The sequence below is a fragment of the Dromaius novaehollandiae genome, chromosome 1, assembly GCF_036370855.1.
Source record: "Dromaius novaehollandiae isolate bDroNov1 chromosome 1, bDroNov1.hap1, whole genome shotgun sequence".
Classification (NCBI taxonomy): domain Eukaryota; kingdom Metazoa; phylum Chordata; class Aves; order Casuariiformes; family Dromaiidae; genus Dromaius; species Dromaius novaehollandiae.
In genome coordinates, this window is record NC_088098.1 from 115189236 (window position 1) to 115210088 (window position 20853).

The 20853-nt window shown below is 38.5% G+C and overlaps 1 long non-coding RNA gene across 4 annotated transcripts in view; it reads right to left on the reverse strand.

Annotated features, from left to right (window-relative positions):
- Positions 1 to 11256, reverse strand: part of LOC112995010 (uncharacterized) — a 32000-nt gene extending 20744 nt beyond the window's left edge. For all 4 annotated transcript variants that reach the window (XR_003262078.2, XR_010392380.1, XR_003262076.2 and 1 more), the window contains exon 1: positions 11136 to 11256. This is a non-coding gene — a long non-coding RNA (uncharacterized LOC112995010). The remainder of the gene's footprint in view (positions 1 to 11135) is intronic.
- Between the last annotated feature and the right edge of the window lie 9597 nt (positions 11257 to 20853).

Here is a 20853-nt window from a genome sequence, read left to right on the forward strand (position 1 = left end):
ATTCTGCTATTTCTGGGGGTATTTTTGCTGGGATGTAAGCCTCCTCCACATTAATATTTAAAACAGCAATGGCTAGTTTTAATGATAAGCCAGCCAATTCTGAATTGTTGAACTAGCTAATTATATTGGATCTTTCTTAATTGCATTTTTCATTATTCCTGTCTTCTTAGTATAATATCAATTTATGCTGAACAATGTTTGCTTAAACTGTTGTTGTTAGCTAGGTTGTAAACATAGACAGAATATTTGTTATTCATCTCACTTGAATTTAAGAAATAAGGGCTCACATAAAATGGCCACTTATATAATGGTACATGAATCCAGGAACCTCCTCCAAGAGTGCTATAGACAAACAGATTTATAAGGTGAAAATTGGAAAGTACAATGCACTTCTTACAGCCAAAAATTCTATCCCAAACCAGATGGAGGCAGGAACCACATTCATATTCCAATAAGCTTTTTATTGCTATACTTAAAACTTGTGTCTCCCCGATTTACAGCTGAGAGCTAGATTGCTGGGCGAAAGAATTGAAATGCTCTATTTTGGTACCCTCCCACTTACGTTTGATTTTAGATGCCCTTATGCCTCCATCACTGCTGCTATATCCAACTGTCTGGACTGCTGTTTTGGTTACTGCTGTAGCTGTGACTTATTACTGCTGGCCTCAAGCCACAAAATTATGGAAAATGCAGAGGTGGCACCTTTTGATATTGCTTGCATTGTTGAATAGACTTCTGTGGGCCAGACACTGACTGGGGAGCCGATAGCAGCCATTGCTCTTTTAAAGCCAACGCTGTGTTGATATTGCTGGCTTAAAGATTTTCCCTATTGTTCATCCATACAAATGATGTCCTTTGTATATCTAAGTTTATTGACATAATACATTGTCAGTCTATTGCTTTTAGTATACAGGCATTCTGATGAAATATGAGTTCTGCTTTATTCCCTTCTCTTTCTATCTTCTTTCTAGGTTCAAAGTCTCAGTTGTAAATGTTTCTTATATCTAGTCTGCTCTTTTTATGGTTAGATTGATCTCCCCATTTATCTGCCTCAATGGGCAAACCAGTATAACCATTCATATTTGTAAGTATTCATATGCACAAGTCCTTGGATGCAGAGCAACTCTCATTGATATCTAAAGGACCCAGACCTTCTGAAACATCAGGGCACCATTAAAAATCTTGACCAAGATTTCATGTACAGAATTCATTTTAGTTTTATGCTTACAATCCATTTTCTTTTTATTTGGTACTATTAAACATATTAGCCTCTTTAGCATGCTTTAGAATTTGTTTTATTCCTTCCCATACATGACATTTTCTCATTGTTTACCAAAGGCTCTACATGGGGAACAATATACTTCTTTGCCCCATAAAAGAAATGCTGTTGACAGTATTTCTCCATTCTGAAAATAATATTCCTATTCTTTGTGAAAACTGTTAAACTAATGGTCTTGACTGGATCACTGACGCTTAAAAGGAGAATTATTTAAAGAGTATTAATTTAGTACATATGCATTCTTATTCCTTTCTTCATCAGGATCCTGAACCTCCAAGATGTTCAGTTCTCAACTTGCAAGTGTAGGAAAAATATGCTTTTATCTATAGAAAAATAGGGTGTTGGCTGGAGAAGCTGAATAATTCACTGATGATCAGTCTTGGCTACAGTGATGAATATTTATCATTTTCCCTCAACAACTGTGTTCAAAGAATCTGCTTCTAGCTTTTGATGATTTATATCTAAGAAGAACTGGACCATTTTCTCTTCTCTCATTAATGATGGACAACAACAGTTTAAAGTATTTTTCTATTGCTTCACTGAGTTTTACTCTTGTCTGAGATTATAGGTACTGTGTTCATACACCTCCAACAAAATTCCCCTGTTGTCACTGGGAATTTTCACATGACTAAGATAAATACCAGTGAATCAGAGTTCTTCTCATCAGCCTGTCCAGTTTCTGGTATAATCAGTCTATAAAGGAGGTATTTTAATTATATAGATGCTAAAGTTCAAGCCATGTCTCTCCCAAATTCATTGTTACACTTGGGCACTTTTACTTTTCAATTTATTTTCACTTTCTTTTAATGTAGCTTATTTTCTACAGAGAGAAAAACCATCCTATATGGCTATGAAGGCTAGCTAATTGGAGGTTTTCCATTAAGCACTGTCTCTCTCACACCATTTAGAAATCCTCACCTAGATATAATTCCTTTATAGACTCTGTATTCTAAATTCAGACCTAACCCTCCAGTTTCCCAACTAGCCTGATTTATCATTTTCTACTCTCTGTGGGTAACAAATTCAGCAGAGTCAGCCATCTTTCCAGAATTTAAGTCCAAGTATTTAGAGGAAAATGAGAAAGATTTCTGGGTCATGGGGTATTTTGACAATTTTATCCTTTTAACTACTGACAAATAAAGGACATTGGGTAGGGATGTATTTCAGTACTTCAGTTGCTCCAGAAGTCATGTTTTGAAGAGGTTCCAGAAAACCAGTCAGAACAACAGTTAAGACTTGCATGCTTCTATATTTATTGCAAACATGATTAGGGCATACTGTTTTATTGTCTTTTTAAAATTAAACCTTTATAAACATCAGAAAACATCTTTGAATACCTCATGGGAGATAGTTAGTCTTGTGGAGTCTGCATGGCTGAGCTCCTTACCCCCAAGTATTAGTGAAGGAAGTTCTGCTTCTTTTTTTTCCCCTTTATTTAAAACAAACAAACAAACAAAACAATCCACTAAAAAGATGTGCACCTCCTAATTTTAAGTATTCTGGCCTTTATTCAAGGAGGTCATTAACATGTACTTTGTTTTAAGTAGGTACTTACAGACTTTCTCAAATAGGACACTTTCCTGAATGATTAAGCATATGCCAAAATAAAGCTAGTCATCTGTAAGCTAGAATAATGTATTTGGTTTAACTTTTCAGTAGAGCGCATGGAATGAATAGAACACTTTTCTTTTTTTGGCACCCTAAGACCAACTCAAGTTCCATAGCTAAACACCTGAGGACAGAGCTTCTTTGTTTTTTCCATCAGACTCTTCTCCCAAGGGATTTTTCCTGGACATTCCTCATCTCCTACTTTGTTACCCCAGCATAGCTACAGTCAAAACTTCCATTAGGCTGATTGACTTCTTCCCCCAAATATGCATTCTCTCATGCCACTGTGAATCCAAAGCTATATTAGGCATAGCTGCTAGCTGCATAGCCAGAGCTCCAAGTACGAAGTGAAGAGAAGATGATGAAAGAGCTAGATTTTGATAAAGGGATGATTGTTATTTTCAGTCTTCACAGGCTAGTTGTTCCAAGCTCCACCAGGGAGCACTGAGCATCTGCCAGCTCTGATCAGATGCCATTAGGCTGACACTGGATAGCTCTACAATTCTTTATTCATTAGATTTCTTACTATTTAAAGCTTTTTAACAATTTCTGGGAAGGAATGGAACAGTATGAAGAATTAAATTTCCATATAATTTTTTACCTCTTTCTTGGCAGTCATGGAAATTTTGGTTCTAGTGACTTCTGTGAAGCCAACATTTCATTTGTGATCTTTCTTTAAACTATAAACTGTCCGAGTACAATATTTTCAGATCTGCTTTCCCTACTCTTGACTCAGAATCACGGAATAGTTGGGTTTGGAAGGGACCCCTGGAGATCATCTGATCCAACCCTCCTATTCAGCAGTGTCACCTACAGCGGGCTGCCCAGGGCAATGTCCAGTTGGGTTTTGAATATCTCCAAGGATGGAGACTCCATAACCTGTTCCCATGCTCAGTTACACTCACGGTAAAAAAGCTTTTTACTATATTCAGACAGAACCTCCTGTGCTTCAGTTTGTGCCCATTGCTTCTTGTCTTGTCACTGGGCACCACTGAGAAAATTCTGGCTCCCAGTAACCCATGTATAGCAGAAATCCATATGCATCCACAAAACTCTGTTCAGTGATTCTGCAGATAGATCAATGACTTACTTCCAGCAAAGTTTAAAAAGTCACAGTGGCCACAGTCAGGCCCTGGTAAGGCAGGTGTTTGGTTATGTGAATGAAGTTTAAAAAGATGGTCCAAAATTATAATTGTAAACATACAATTAACTTTAATTATTGCTCTGATCAAAGGTGGTCTAGCACAAAAAGAACCAATACTACTACTCTTCAGCTGTTCATCTACAAGAATTGCTCTGAGCAAAAACTTGGTAATCATTTAAATCAGAATGATTTTAATGTTACAATTCCAAACAACAGCATATGTCAGTCTTCAAGCGTTGAATGTATGTAATGATTAATATATTTAATAACCTGTTATGATTTTATGCTCCAATTTTTTATCCCCTTAACTAGCCATGATTTTTATCTTTCAATATCTATAAAGATACATCACTTTTTTTTTAAAAGAATAGCATTGAAAACAAGATGCAAAGATAAAATAGAGGAAAAAAATCCCTTTAGATGACAATGTCCAGCAAAAGCAAAATCCAGGAAAATCATACCAATGAAATATAGCCACAATTCCTTACTAAATCTTTCATGATTATTAATTGCACAATTTCTCCTGAGACCAGCTTAATTCCCAACATCTCATTTATTTTGCCAATAGTTTCATTAATCATTATGATTTATATATCATTCTCTTTTAGGAAGATGCAGTCCATGGTGTGCATTAACTGCCACCAATAAAAAATGCTTAGCAAAAAATAAAGTTTATTTGTGATATCCTCAATCAGAGTATTTATCAGAACACAATTTCAACACTTTGCACAAAAGAATTGCAAGCTAAAATGAGATTTTGCTCAAGAGTTCCATCTTCCTTCTTACATCACCACCTACTGATCTGTCACATTCTTGCTATGAGGTTTATATGGCTAGGTCCCTGCAAAAGAGACACTATTGACTTTAAGGGAGCAAAAGAAGCAGATGTTATCCAAAGAGCATTATTTATTGGTTAAAGGCATTAAAAAAAAAAAAAAAAAAAAAGTAACAGCATGCATCATTCTAAAAATATGTTTTAATTCTCTCATAAGACCTTTTAAATTATAGTTAATAAATGACCCAGATTCTGCAGTGCTTCAATAAAAAAAAAAAAAATCTATGGCAGTTCTACACAAAAATGTCTAAATGGAAAGTATATGTCTTCATTATTTTGATTCCCACATGATCCACCCACAACTTGTTTTAGAAAAATATGCAAAAAAAACCATGTAAGAAAACAACATATTTTTATATGGACACATACAGCTTTATTATCTTCTGAAAACCATATTTCAAATTGTGCCCAAATCTCACCCTGAAAAGTCTAAGTCTCCCATTCAGATAACGGAGACCAAACAAGCAAGCAAAAAATAAATAAATAAATATATTAAAATAATTTTTAAAAAAATGAGAAAAAAAAAAGCAGGGGTGAGATGGCTCACACACTCCCTATCCATCCCAAGTGCAAGTAGCTTGATTTAAATTTGCATTTAATTGCACAGTGACTGTGTACAGAGATTTCAACCAATCTGAACAATTTGAAGATAGTCTATAGACCACATGCAAATGCCTGAAACAAATTGCCCTGATCTTTATTTCAGCTGTGGAGAACAAGTTACATCCCCGGTTCTTGCCTTAGGATAGCTGTGAAAGGGTGGTTGGGGTGGGAGTTAGCAGTAAATAGATATATGCATCTGGAAGTCCTGAACTACTTTTGCTTTAGGATCTTTCAATCTGTCTTTTAGCTTATTGTTTTAGGCCTTCTCATAAGAAGATTTTAACACTGGTTGACTATTTTTAAAGGCAGAATTTGAGTGGAAGCATATGAAGTCATAATTAAGATATGCAGCAGCTGCTATGCTAGTATTTGAGGCAGGATCCCTCTACCCTCCATATATTTCATTCAGTTCACAATATGCTTTCAGCATAGGTGTTTTAAGGGAGAGAAGGAATTTAGGTGGTTAAGCTAGATTTGTTCTATAGTGAGTGTGCCACAGACTCTTGCAGGCCTTTACCAGGCTAAATTAGGCAATTATTGAATATCTATCAATTGTTACCGTGTTCTTTGGCCCTCTCAAAAAATATAACTAAAAAAATACTTATTTCTACTGCACGAAAGTCTCAAACCTTCTGAGAACACGTTCAAGTATATACTATATATTTTAATAGGACATGAAATAATTATAGCCAGCCAAGTCAACAGGACATAAGAAAAAATAAGAAGTCAGGAAGAATGTAGGCAGAGTTTTCTACGTAAGGAGTGGAGGTGGACATTTTCCTTTTATAGGTGCTGTAGCAGAAATTGATTTTCTGGATCAGCTGCCATGTAACAAGGATGAAAAGACTAACATATTGGAAAGGCTATTCATGTATCTCATGGAATCACTCAAGATGGAAAAAAAAATTGGTCTCAAGTGTTGTCAAACCTTATACAGATATTTATATATGCAAATTTGGCAAATTTGCCCCATAAAGATAAAATTACCTTTTAAACCTAGAACCTGAGAAATGTAGAACTTAGAAGTGTAGAACTGGCTTTGACTTGGTCCTTTATTGGCACATGAGATTCAATCTTTGAAATAAAAATGTTAGAGAACACGTGGAGCAAAGGGAAATATTCCCCTTTTGTTTCACCTTTTGGATTCTTCCAAGTTTCAAGGTCCAGTAAAGGAAGATGAGTGAGCTGAAGTATCCACTAGATAAGACAGAGCTTCAAAAATAGAAGAAAAAAATCTCAGAGAGAAAAGACTGATTAGCATTTAGCAAGGCTGCTGGATGTTTTCCTGTCTACTCCCTATATCAGTGTCAGAGACATGGGACTTTATCCCTAGCACTGAAGTTAATTCTAATCTCACCAACTTAAAAAGGTGTACTTGAACGAAAAGAATCATTTAAAAAAATATATTTCCTCACACACCTTGTCTAATACCTTCTTTTGAATTACAGACAATTTAGCTAAAAACAAAAATTCCCTCCTATTAAATACAACCAAATTCTTCTATCATACATTTGTTGTCTGTCATCTATTATGCCAGCCTTCAAGGGAATAGTTTTACTTGCGAACCTGGATTTTGTTGTTGTTGTTTTCTTTTTGTTTCTGTGCACAAAAATCATTCAGGTGCAGAAGAAAGAGGTAAAAATCCTAAATCTTCATTTCCATCAACCTTTACTACAAAATTGTTTTTATTAATAAAATATGTAACTAAAGAGACTGCCCATCTTTCCTGAGCATCAAAGACTTATGGCTGCAGAAGCAGTAAGCTGAAATTTTCCCAGAAGTAACATAAGTTCTCTTGGGGATAATAGATTTATATTGAGCTTCTGGTCATCAGAAATCTGGTTAAGAAGACTTAACCCTTTCCAGTAAAAGCGGGGTGGGGGTGGGGATTAAATTTCAGCTTGTGAATTCTCTAATCTTTTTAAAAGTAACTTCTCACATTACTAATTCACAACTATTGTGTGCACAATTAAACATATTTTTGTGACAATTATTATTTTCTGAAAGTCCCAAAACTCATGCACTTCATTGTGCTCTTACCTTTATATTATAAAAAGATTCTACCAGCTGATAGCATGAGGTGGAAAAGTGGCAGGCAAAAATGCACACTGAGAAAGCATAGAATAGAGTCTCAGCTTGCTAGCTTTTGTCTTTCCAGGTTCTCATTATTAAGGCATGATAAAACCTCTAAGATCAGTTATATGAAGCACTGTAAGAATTTGGAAGCATCACTAAAATACAACCTCTCTTAAAAAAATGTGGTATTCAGAACACAAAGTCAAAAACTGAATTCAGGCTGACAGCTTCCTGCTAAAGTCTTTCCTACCACTTTCATATGCAGCAGTGAAAGGATTTTTAATTCAGTCCCTGCCTGGACAGCAGAATTGTACTCCATTTGATAATTTTCAGTTTAATATTTTTGGTAATACACTCAGGTGCATTAGGAATGCATTATGTTGTGATCAGGAACTGTTAGCAAAATACATCAGACAAATTGGAACATCCAGAAGGAAAGTTCTTTTAACACAAACCTGATTAGGAAGGAATCCCACTTTGAAACATACTTTGCAGCCATGCAGCCTAACCCTGAGTTTTACATGCTGTAGTCTTTCTTCACTCCATTTCTCTCTTAGAAACCATCCTCACAACATCTTTGGGAAGCTGCATGAATGCTACTGGACAAGGCTGATCATATTCTTGCTGCTTCCAAATTCAGCTTTTAAAAACCACATGTGGCCATTGCCTCACACCAGCAGCCTGAGAGTAATGGCTGCTCCTTCAGGCTGCTGGTGCTCTCAAAGAAGAAGAAACAGGGCCATGAGACTAAGCTTCTCATGCAGTGAAGACCATACGTGTTTGCCTAACACAGCCATAAAATACATCTACACTCTGACAGAAAGACTACACCTGTACTCTGGAGCTAAGGGATAGGCTTAGTGCTCGTGAATTGCTCACCCCACGTGGGAGCACCACCGCCCAGCGAGTCTCTTCCTCGTTTGGTTACGTGCTGAGGGAGCACAGTCTCTGCCTCTGTTTTCCTCCTTGAGTAGACAGGCACCAATCCTTCCCAGCTTATCAGGCCTGCATCCAGGTCCCAGCCAGTGCAGGCTCCCATTCCTCTCCACTAGCACTTCAAGTCTCCTGGCTCTGATGGTGTTTGTTTAAGAGGACCTGCCTTTGTTTCTTCCTGCTTTTTCTTTCCCTGCCATGCCATCATCATTAGCTGCTTCTTCCCGTGTGGGGTTTGTAAACCCCGTGACGCTGACCTTGCTAAATCAGACCCTGATGTGTACCACATGCTACTAAAAATGGGGTAAGACAGACAGATTGGCTTTACATTCATATCTAATCAAAGGCTCAGACTCTTTCAGGTAACCTGTGCTAAATAACCCTAGCATACAAAAGACCATCCCTGAAGATCAGACCAGCTCAGAATGATTAAATTGTGTGAGATCTCCAAATAGCGACTTCCCTGACACATGCATATCAAAAAATTGAAGTTAATGTGAAAGCTGACTGTGCAGTGGCTGAAGTGATCCATATAGTTGGAGAAGATGCAAGAACAAGGCAGGGACAGTGTGGCAGACAGATGAATGAATTTTTTTGGCCTTAAACATTTCTTGGTGCATGGGGTGCAGGCAGGCCATAACCCCAAACAAGCCATCTGTCCCTGGCGGAAACAGGACTGGGCTGCTGCGACCCCCTGAGATGGTCTCCCTGCGACCACCCGGGACACACCGAGCCTGCACTGAACGAGACCACAATCAGGCAGAGACTTTGGGATCTGGACTGTAAATTATTGTCCGTTTTTAGCACAACTTCTATAAAACCTGCTTGGCATGAGTGGCTAAATTTGCTGAAGCCTTAGGCCGCACTCCCTAGTTCAGTGAGAAAGGGCCCAGAGCTGGTGCAGGCGGGAATGATAAGGGAGTTACCAGCAATTTGCATTCCTGTGCACTGCTGAAACAGTGCTAATTGCTGGAGTTACCACCTTCTTTGTCAGACCTTGAGAGCTAACGGCTGGACCCAAGAATGGAGACACACCTGTCAGCAGAAACGGCAACAGTAAACGGCCTGCCTAGGGACAGTGAGGAGACCCAATAAGGAGCAGGAGACCCCAGACCCAAATATTACTATTGGTCTGAACTACCACGTGAGGGGTGGGAAAACTTAATTTGAAAAAGCTATAATTGCCGAGGGATTTCTTTGTTTTGTGCCTCTCTCTCGTCCCTCGTCGGAGGCCCCCAGCTTGAGCTGTGATTCGAGCGGAGTCAGCGGAACATCATCGGCCTCGGAGTGGTGGTAGCTAGCTTTTCTCCTTTTCCAACTTTCTCTATCTTTTCCCCTTACCCTTGTTCTGTTCCCCTCTTCCCTTCGCCTCCCCTTCGTCTTTCCCCCACCTTTTCTCCCCACTTCGTGGAAAATAAAGGTAAAAGGTTGTACGATATTTGCCCGGTTTTAGTGTCTTAATCTCGTCCTTGGGATCGTAACGAAACCCTCCCGATATTGGATCGGGACAGACAGGGAAATGGATGTTTGGATACCAGCTCTGAAAGATCAGTATCCCTACAGGACAAAATGAGGAATCCTAAAGCACTTAGCTTTCTGCAGTGTCCTGTCACTGCACTTTGTTGTTGTATTTGCTTGGGAAAGAAGGCAGAACAAAAGTTCCTGGGAAGAGAGTCACAGTTCAGTATGAAAAAGGAGGAATACAGTAGTGCTATATGTCACAGCATACACAGCAAATAAAGCAAAAAACCGTATGCTTACCATTTAAAACATATCTTAATTGATGGACTAACAGACTGTGCAATAACTCAAGAGAAATTCTGATTACTTTATTGCTTGAAATTTATTCTCTAGTGTTCCAAAATAATTCAAGTTACAGAGAATTAGAGAAGAAAATGAACCACCATTTGCTTCCCTTTCTAGTGCTTGCATGGATATAGCTTTTCCCAATTTGTAACAATTTATGCAGCCTCTCTTTACATTCTTTAAACACTGGAAGCTTGTTTAGCTTTTTCACAGTTTAGCTGGCACACTATAAACTTTGCTAATGCTGATGCTACAATTAGAAATGCACCTGATTATCAGAAACTTGTTTGTGGGCAGTTCAGCTTGTCTAAACCTCATACTAGAAGCCCTCAAGAAGGGACTACATATTATTTCTTCGTACGGCTGTGACTTATTTCCCTGAGACTCTTAAGGTTCGAGCAGAGTCTTTAATAACTAGCTGCACGGCAAAGATCCTTCTTGGTTACTACATGTCACTGGAAGACATTTATCTCTGTAAGTGTTATACAAGCTCTCCATGTAGGTAATGTGACGCTTCCCTTTGGATGCTCTGTGTGCTGGGGGAGGTAAAATACCTCTTAAGGGGCCCCCAAGGTCCTCTAAACCTCTACATTCATCACACCTGTAGATGAGGAATGCCCAATCTTAATGTAACTGTTGATCCAATCACCTTGAATCATACTTAATTCAACTTATGTCAAGATAAAATGTAAATAAAACTTATATCCTTATAGAGAATAAGGAAACATACATTTATATGTTTACATTTATGTGTTTACAGATATACATAAGTTTATAATAGACAAGTGAAAAAATAGGAGAAAAAGAGGCTTAATCAACTTATACAGAATTATTTTGAAAATGTCTCTTACCCAGGTCATTTGCCATCTTGACAAGGTAGAATTCAAACATTCAGTTTTCATATATATCTTCTTCCTCAGCTTGCACTCATGAAAAAGGAACTCTATCAAAGAACCCCTCATCTGGGTGGAGCATATTTTCTGCTTTTAAGTAATTTTTCTCTAGGGGATTCAGACAGATTTGAACTTTTCCCCTTAATATTACAGTTTCCTTCTTTTGCAAGCTGAGCTGCTTTCTTAATAAGCTTTGTTTCATTTCCTCATCTATGCAAGATATCTCGCTGTTGTACTGATTGTCATCTCCTGTAATCAGCTGGCTAATTAACAATTTGCCTTAAGAAGGGATAAAACCATTCTTTCCTCACTCCACTCTGGTAACCCAAAAATGGGGGTTATCACATTTCATTATGAAGTGCTTTTTCCACTGGGCATTATATTCTCTATTGATCTGCATATTAATAAATATACTTATTACAAATATTTAAGCAGGATACCTCTGAGGTCCTGTGATAATTAACCAAAATAAGCTTTCAAGGCACACTTCTCTTCATGATGAAGCCAGTATCCTAGTGTTAGTATGGCTTTATAGAAAGAGTATTTTAAAGTTAAATCTGTATTGATCACGTGCGGTAAACTTCATCATGTCTCTGCTTTAATTTTAGGCATTAATTACATTTACAAACATCAAAATGAGGTGTGGAAAGGACAGTTTTATCCCTTTTTGAGGCAAGCTGCTAATTAGCCAGCTGGATACAAATGGAAGGGGCATTTGTATATGTAAGCAAATAAAGTTGAATGAAATTAAGAATTTTAAGGCAGCTGTAGTTTTTGATTTTGCACCCGCTGTGGCTGTGATAGGAGGAATGAAATTCAGATTCAAGATGAGGAAAAGAAATACAGAGGAAATATTTGCCAGTACAAAAGATACTGTTTATTGTCAAACTCCTTTTCAATACCCCATATCTACTACAGGATAACTCTGTCCAGCTTGTTCCTAGCCTTCATTCTCAGTGTGCTCCATGTTGAACTAACATTTTCATGCTTTTTTCTGCATTGCCTCTTGTGATTGGGAAACAGTTTCTCCAGACTTCAATAATGTTGCCCTGTTGTTTTTCAGAACAATCACAAAAATCCACTGCCTACAAAAATTTGATGCACCAAGGGCACTGCTGAGCATTAGACCCCTTCTGCATCCTTGTCTTGCTGTATTTGTTTATCACCATTTGTATGATAATTGATTTGAAAGCTTTCAGGGGAAGCTGTCTTTTATTTCCTGTATTTGTACAGCATTATCAGACACTAATAATTAGGGATTAGGTCTTGTAGACACTTGAGCAATAATAACTACTTGTGCAATACCTTGTTGAAAAGCTAATGAAAGGTTAGTAGACATCAGTACTAAAACTGCTAGACAGGTACTGGCAAGCCTTTTGATGTACGTGCTTTCTACTGTATTAAGTTTCAAGCAGGCATCTCTGGTCCTTTGAATGTCAACCAATCTTTGGGTCATCACAAGGGCAAAGAGCTGTCAGGCATTGTGCTCTCTGCCCTTGGGGGATCAGGGACTTCCGTGTCTGAGCTGGAAAGGGCCTGACTGGTGCTTTTTGACTGCCACAAAAAAAAAAGGAAGCAAAAGCAGGAAGCAAGGCATGCTCAAGATGGGTCTTTAGAGATTTTAGTAATTATACCAGCCACACCTAGCAGACACTGCTAGTTCCTATAAGCCATCTGAAGTCAAAATATCAAAAAAAAAAAAAAAAAAAAAAAAAGAGGGAAACCTTAGATTGCTTTTCAGTATTGCCCAAAATTTACTGCAGAAATGCTACAGAGCCCACCATAACTTCTCAAAATCTCCCACACTTAAAAATATTTGATGCATTATAGGGAAACAGAAGCATATTTCAAAGATATACTCTACAAACTTATGTAATAGTTGTGTTAATACACTGTTCCGGTTTGTGGATATTAAATAAACATAAATATCTATTTAGATCCATTATGACTGCAGCCAATAAATATATTTCATTACTATGGCTACAAAAATAAATACCAGCTACAGAAACACAGTTAACTGGAGACAAGGAAAATGGAAACTGTTATTTCCCATATTAAACAATTCTCTAATGGAAGACTGGCCACTGAACAGACATGAAAAAGCATTGATATAAATTATTTATAGGAACTGGATGGTAATGTTAATTCTGCTTAACAAAGTGTTTTAGTAGTCTACATATGGTTGCAAATTTCCCAGAATTTCAAAAATATTTGCAAAGAGGAGAGGAGCCCCAGCATTGCCAGTTTGAGTTTAGGGCCTGGATAGGGACCAAGGAACAGAAATACTGGTGCTTCTCTTGGACTCTCATCCCAGAGGAGACCAACAAAACCTGAGAGAGAAAAGGGTAGCAAGTTATGAGGAAAGATGGTCATTGATTTGACCTTCAAAATCTGGGAGAGTTCTCTTTTTGTAGGGAAACCTTACTTAACCTCCCTCTCTTTTAATATCTATGCAGGAAAGTAGCTTGCGCTATTGACACGGTCATTTTTAATGGAGTTAACAACAAAATAAATTAAACAGAAAAAAGGAAAAAACAAATGAAAAGATACAACATACCTAAAAATATTTGTGACGGAAAATTTTTGGTTAGTTTGGTCTCATTAACAATTTTTATGGATATCTACTCCTGCTCTGTAGGAACAGAAACATTCTCATGTCCCAAACCTGAATACTTAGACACTTGGAGGTGGAGGATCAAGGAAAGGTGTGAGGTAAGAGTCTGCTAGAACAGATGTGTGCCCCTTTTGAAGTTGTTTTTCACATCAGGTACCTGTGTGTGACAAATAGGGTGCAGAATGTGGGTGTGCTGAGGATAGCTGCTGAGTGATTTGCCTCTCTGTCCATCTCCTGGTCCTCTGCTTCCTTATTGCAGTTTGATGGAGTAGCTTGAAGTGCCTGAAGTAAGCTACTGCAGCCACCAATTTCACAGCTATTCTGCGAGACAACTGCTGCCACAAATCTCAAGTAAGATGCTCAGTGTCCAGTCTCACTCTGTGGGCCAGATGCTGTGTTTGAAAATTGGATCTTATTTTTCTGAAAAGACCTAAGACTCTATTTTTGTGGAGCTTATGATTTCTGGAGCAGCAGAACGATTATTCTTATTGCCAACAGTCAATTGGTCTGAATTAAAAGATAATTGAAAATACTGTGGTGAAGCAGAAATCAACAACTGATTTTCTGGGAAATCATTAATGGACATGCACGTCAGAAAAAAAAGAAATAAAAATGAGAACCGGAAATTCTGTGAGTCTTTTATCTTGGAGAAAAGTAAAAATGTGGAAGTGGTCAAGACATCATAAAGTTAAGACTATCTGGAACCATTATAGTCTACATTGGCCTATGTTTTCTTGTCAACTGCTTTTTTCCTTCCAGAACAAATGAGAACTCCTCCCAGTTCTCAGTCTGTGGGTTTGGACAATCCCCTTTTCAAAGAAAATGCTCAGTTCGCATTGCAGCTGTGAAATCCTAACAGAAGGAGGGAACCGACTTCTCAGTTCTGCTTTGTTAATGACCTGTGCCTTTCCAGCCAGAGGCCACCCTGATATCAAGTGTGAATTGAAGTGCTACCAAAATGGCGCTAATGTATACATGCACTCCCTTTATCCATTGTATCCCCAGGAAGCTGAGAGTGGCTGGAAAACAGCCCGCAAAAAATGTGCCTTGTTCCTATTGCTCTGGCACATTCCGTCCCCAGTCTTGCGGCTGGAGACTGAGATTGGATTTAGCCTGAGTTGCTCCCCTGCGCTCAGTGAAGAAATTTGCAGTGAATGTTTCTTCCAGAAATTATTTCAAAATTGTAAATGGTCCCTTTCAGACAGCAGATAAGATGAAGAAACTCCAGTGCCACAGAAAATCACTTCTAAAGCTACTTGTAACTAGGAAAAATGCCATCTCTCGCCTATTAGGCATATCCTCAGAGGTTTCCCAGAGCTGCAGGCAGAATGAGAGCGGTGCAGCTTTTTTCATAAGTTATGAACTGTAACAGAAAATACAGTCAGGGAAAAGTCACATCAAAAATAAGGAAAGCAGGAACTATTTTTGAGAATAGGTAGTGTGAGCAAGCAAAAATAGCAACTAATAAAATTAATTCCAAGTAACTTAAATCTCCTGCACAGCTTGCTTAGTGTTTCAAAGAGGCCAAGTGCCACCCATCTGGCACTTTGATCATTGCTCCTGATCATTAATACTTCCACTGAGACACATGCCACGTCATGTTTTCAGTAAAGCAGAGGTTGTCATTTCGCAAGAAGTTACTGATGTCTGCACGAGAAATGTCCAGTAGTTTTAGCCACAATATTGTGAAAATGACTTTTAGCACACATGGAGGCTCAGAGTTTTTCTTAAGCCACAGCCGCAGAAGGGCAGAGGAGAGTCCAGGAGCGGCCTGGCTGCCCCTGCACAGATCCCAGGATAAGTCATTCATGGTACCCATTTCTGTGAATATCAGTATTTAATAACTGCAGAGTGATTTTCTGAAGAATTATTGGTTATATACAATCTGAAAATCTGAGCCCAAGGAATTTAGTCAAAAAATGGACATACTTCTGTCTCAAATTGAAATATTTCTATTCAGAAATGCCAGTTATTCCCCACTGGTTGTCCAGACAGTAAGTGACACCAGCATTGCCCTACAGTGACATTTACAAACTGAAGCATTGATTTTCACTATTTTTTGTTTAAAATTAATATTAAAAAGATTAGAAAATCAATACATTTACATGCATTTTAATAGGGATAAGCCATTCCATTAGATATAGATTTTTTAAAATAGCATCTTGCCATCACATGTGTTAGTTCATTCACACACACATGCCCTACATTACATCAGTTACTTTCTGATAGGGAATTGTGACTTTTTCCTGGATAAGAAGTCTCCCTTTGGTAGCTTGTTCATCTTGGCTAATTGCTAATCTCTCAGTGAGTTATATATATGGTAGGACATATCTCTGTTATTTAGTAGCTTTAATAAGATCATTGTTGTCCTCTACTGCCTTATTTAAGCATCAAGCATCAACACTTGTTAAGCCAAATTTCTCTTAATCTCTATTTCCCTTTTGAAGCCATATTCTTAACTTCACAGTGCAGGCAATTGATATTAATGAGCACTCCTTTTCTATTAACTTTCCAAATTCAGAAGAAATTTTTTATGTCTTTCCAGTCTCTCGAGCAAAAATGGTCTCTGGAGGAGGGCCAGGCTTTCTACCAGGACAGAAGCCAGACGAGGACTAGTTGGCACAGCCTTTAAGAAGATAAATAAAATCCCACCTGTAACATTCTGAAGCGATGGGTGCATTGCTACCTTTACCCATCAAAAATTTCTCCCCAGATTGGGTAATTAAGAAAATGATATTCGAAGCCAGGAAGCACAATATTTCATTTCATTCCATTTCATTTCATTTCATTTCTCAGCAGGAGGGGAGTGTGGAACTGGCATAGTGTTTAAGAATGAGCAAAGCACAAAATGCTCTTTTTGAAAATGAAAGCCATCAAGGAAAGCCAAAAAGTAATAGAGGAATAATAATGTTCACATTGATGCCAGCACAGCCAGAATGGCAATATGCTACACACTGCAAGTTGCATGGTAATCCGTGTTGCAGCATAGAGACATTGTTTGTAAATAATAATAACAAAAAATCATTAATTAGTTTCCTACTTCCACAAGTCTAGAATTTCACTTTGTATATTTCTTTAGTGCATAAAATTACAACAGCCTGGGCATTTCCTGCAGGAAGGTTCAAAAAAGCCAAAACATAGACTTTTGTTGGTATGAATACTCCATATAAGCTAATGTATTTGAGGATAGTATGTCTAGTGTTAACTGCTATACACTTTTGGTTCTTGAGATAGTATAGAGATTTCTACATTGCACCCCAAAGTGAGCTGACAACTTTTCTAGACATACAGAGAGGATAAGAGTTGATGCACATATATATACCATGCAAGCCAATGTTAGAGCCAATATTTCCACCAGTAAGGAATTAGGGTGCTAGCAATAACGTAAGGGTTTACCAGACTATAGTTAAGCTTAAACGTTACCACACAGGCAAGAGGTAATGTCACTAAAGAATTTTGTCTTCATTTTCATAGTCATAGATTAGCCATTGCATTCACATATGAAATTCATTCAATTTTTTAAGTAAATGGTGTACTCAATGTAATTAACTTACATGTCTGTGGTGTCCAAACACACAATAGCAAAAAAATGTGGCTTTGATTCTAGTTACAGATACAGGATATAGTCTGTCTAGACCATCAAGTAATGTACCTCTGAAGTGAGAGTTTTACACGTGAGATTGCATCTCTGAAATGGAAACTCCTTCAAGAACATTGGCCAGAGAAGGGAAAAACTAGATTCCTTTCATGCTGTCCTATTTATTCTACCCACTTACTCTTCTAACCACTCCAGAGGAAAACTTATGACCAAGATATTGTAGTCTATTGGATGTGCCATTTTTTTCCTGTATGATATTTAATGCTCAGCTACCACCTGCTTTCCTCTAACATCCCAGAAAAATATGCATTTTTAATTGGAAGTGCACAAACATGCACGTGTAAATTTAATGAGAGATCCACACAGGCCACAGAAATAAAAGTACTTATGTAATTCAGAGCCTCCCATTCAGTCCCATAACCAAGTTATTAAAATATAGATCTGTGTTCATATGGAATTTCAAATGACAATTTTTTTCCAAAGTTGTCTGTACATAATTTCAACGATTAAGCATGTATTCAGATATGCCGAATCTTAGGCTGGGAGACACTGGGAGATCTTAAGGAAATTCTGAGTTCAAGAAATCATTTTTGTTTTCTCCATTGAACTGATTTCTCACCAGATCTTTTTTAGACTCCGCCCCACTCCCATACTGGATGCAGTTTTTAGCACAGCCAGTGTGTCCTTTTACAGGTTCCTACTTTATTTGGTAGACAAGCCAAAAGGCCAGCTACAAATAAATGACAGGCAATTTCATGACATGATTAGCAGGGCAACTCCTGATATATCATCTGCAATTACTTCTAGCTCTTGCAGTAAATTAGCAGTCACTGAAATCCTTCTCAGGCTCACAGTGTGGTTGATCTCTGCCCTTACCCCAACCTCAAATCTGCAGCAAAAGCAGCCTCCTGCCAGCCCACCTAGATCCCCATCATTCCAGTGGGGTTGCCAGACCAGACAAAATATACCGTGACAGACAGTGTGACTGATACCTAAAGCAAGCAAAATGGACCAAAAGAGTCAGAATCAAGAAAATAGAGAACCATCAACCCTCTCAATATTCTCACTTTGATGAATGTCCTTTTCTTTAATCTTCTACATCAGGGAAAGAATAACGGAGGGATCTCAGGATATACTGGGCAAAGTATATATACAAATACTGTGAATAAATTCTTCTTTCTTTGATCTCCTGGACTGAATTTCAACCTTTTCTGAAAGGTCTATATGGCTGCAACATTTTTTAGCAGGTTTCTGTCTGTAAAACTTACTAGTATTGGTCTAATAACAAACTAAATGAAAAGGTCAGTTAAGGTCAGGCGTGCCAATGGCACAAAATCTGAAAAATCCCTGTGGCGGACAGATGAATGAATTTTTTTGGCCTTAAACATTTCTTGATGCATGGGGTGCAGGCAGGCCATAACCCCAAACAAGCCATCTGTCCCTGGCGGAAACAGGACTGGGCTGCTGCGACCCCCGAGATGGTCTCCCTGCGACCACCCGGAACACACCGAGCCTGCACTGAACGAGACCACAATCGGGCAGAGACTTTGGGACCTGGACTGTAAATTATTGTCCGTTTTTACCACAGCTCCTATAAAACCTGCTTGGCATGAGTGGCTAAATTTGCTGAAGCCTTAGGCCGCACTCCCTAGTACAGTGAGAAAGGGCCCCAGAGCTGGTGCAGGCGGGAATGATAAGGGAGTTACCAGCAATTTGCATTCCTGTGCACTGCTGAAACAGTGCTAATTGCTGGAGTTACCACCTTCTTTGTCAGACCTTGAGAGCTAATGGCTGGACCCAAGAATGGAGACACACCTGTCAGCAGAAACGGCAACAGTAAACGGCCTGCCTAGGGACAGTGAGGAGACCCAATAAGGAGCAGGAGACCCCAGACCCAAATATTACTATTGGTCTGAACTACCATGTGAGGGGTGGGAAACTTAATTTGAAAAAGCTATAATTGCCGAGGGATTTCTTTGTTCTCCCTCTCTCTCTCCCCCCCCCCCCATCTCTCTCTCTCTCCCCTCGTCCCTCGTCGGAGGCCCCCAGCTTGAGCTGTGATTCGAACAGAGTCAGCGGAACATCATTGCCCTCGGAGTGGTGGTAGCTAGCTTCCTCTCTCCTTTTCCAACTTTCTCTATCTTTTCCCCTCACCCTTGCTCCCCTCTTCCCTTCGCCTTTCCCCACCTTTTCTCCCCACTCCGTTGAAAATAAAGGTAAAAGGCTGTACGACATTTGACCGGTTTTAGTGTCTTAATCTCGTCCTTGGGATCGTAACAAAACCTTCCCAATATTGCATCGGGACAATCCCTCACAGAGATACGTATTCCAAATACCTTTATGTGCAAGAGAGATGTAAGGACACCCCATTCATCCAAGAAGGGACATGTGGGTAAGGGGATCTGCAGCTCAATAGCTTTGCTGTGCCCTTTAAGGTACCTAAACAGTGAAGTAGTCGTTTTTTTTTTTTTTCTTGGAAGAGACAGGGAGGGCACGTGTCTGTTAGACATGTCTTGCAGGCAGAGACAGGAAAAAGGGGACTAATTTTGTGGGCTGAAAGGCTTTGAATTTTTTATATCTTAAGTAATAGTTCTCTAAATTCACTCACTGATCTTCAATATTTGCAGAAGGGGCTGGTGGGATCTGAGGTTATGCTTTTTGGATACCCACATGGAGTTGAAATGTCTGATTTTCAGCAAACCCAGTACCTCTTAACAGGTCTTATAAAACACCATGGGTAGTGCACTCCAGAATGAAGACGGTACTTTGACTTGATGTGAGATTTCCAATTACAGATTTGAGCATTAAAGGCGGATATAAATATATTTTAAGTTTCCCATTCCCCAATAAGCTTTTTTGAAAATATAGATGAATTAAGACATAGTTTTAACACAACTGTCCATCTTGGGGTGTATTGTTCCTTAAACATTTTTGATTTCAAAAATATTATTTTACCTTTCATTATTTTGATCAGCCTATCTTTCTACTTGTGACAATTCAGTTGCGTATGACCCATTCTTTACTAAATTTCATAATAGATCAAGCAAAGCAGGAGAAGCTGAAAGTAAGGTAAACAAATGCTAACATTTTCATAATGGGGAAAGGGAAAAATGTCCTACACCTTCAAGTGATATATGGAAACTGATTCCTGGCAAGCCACTTTGGTACAATTCCCCCTTTGGATATCATAACTGGCAAATAGACTGGATATCTATTATAGGTCTTCAAAAGGCCAGTGAACTTCCTGTTGATGATTTGGAGCAAATACAATTAAAATTTCTAATGTAAAAATGCTTATTTTCTAGTTTTGATGGGTGCACATGTTGACTCAAGGGAAAAAGCCTCTGGTCCATGTTATACTTTCTTGCTGGGAGCACATGACTGTTCCACTACTTGATTATGTGTAACAATCACACTCTTGGCTCAATGGCCAAATCTTTATCCTCACAGAAGTGTCAAAATGT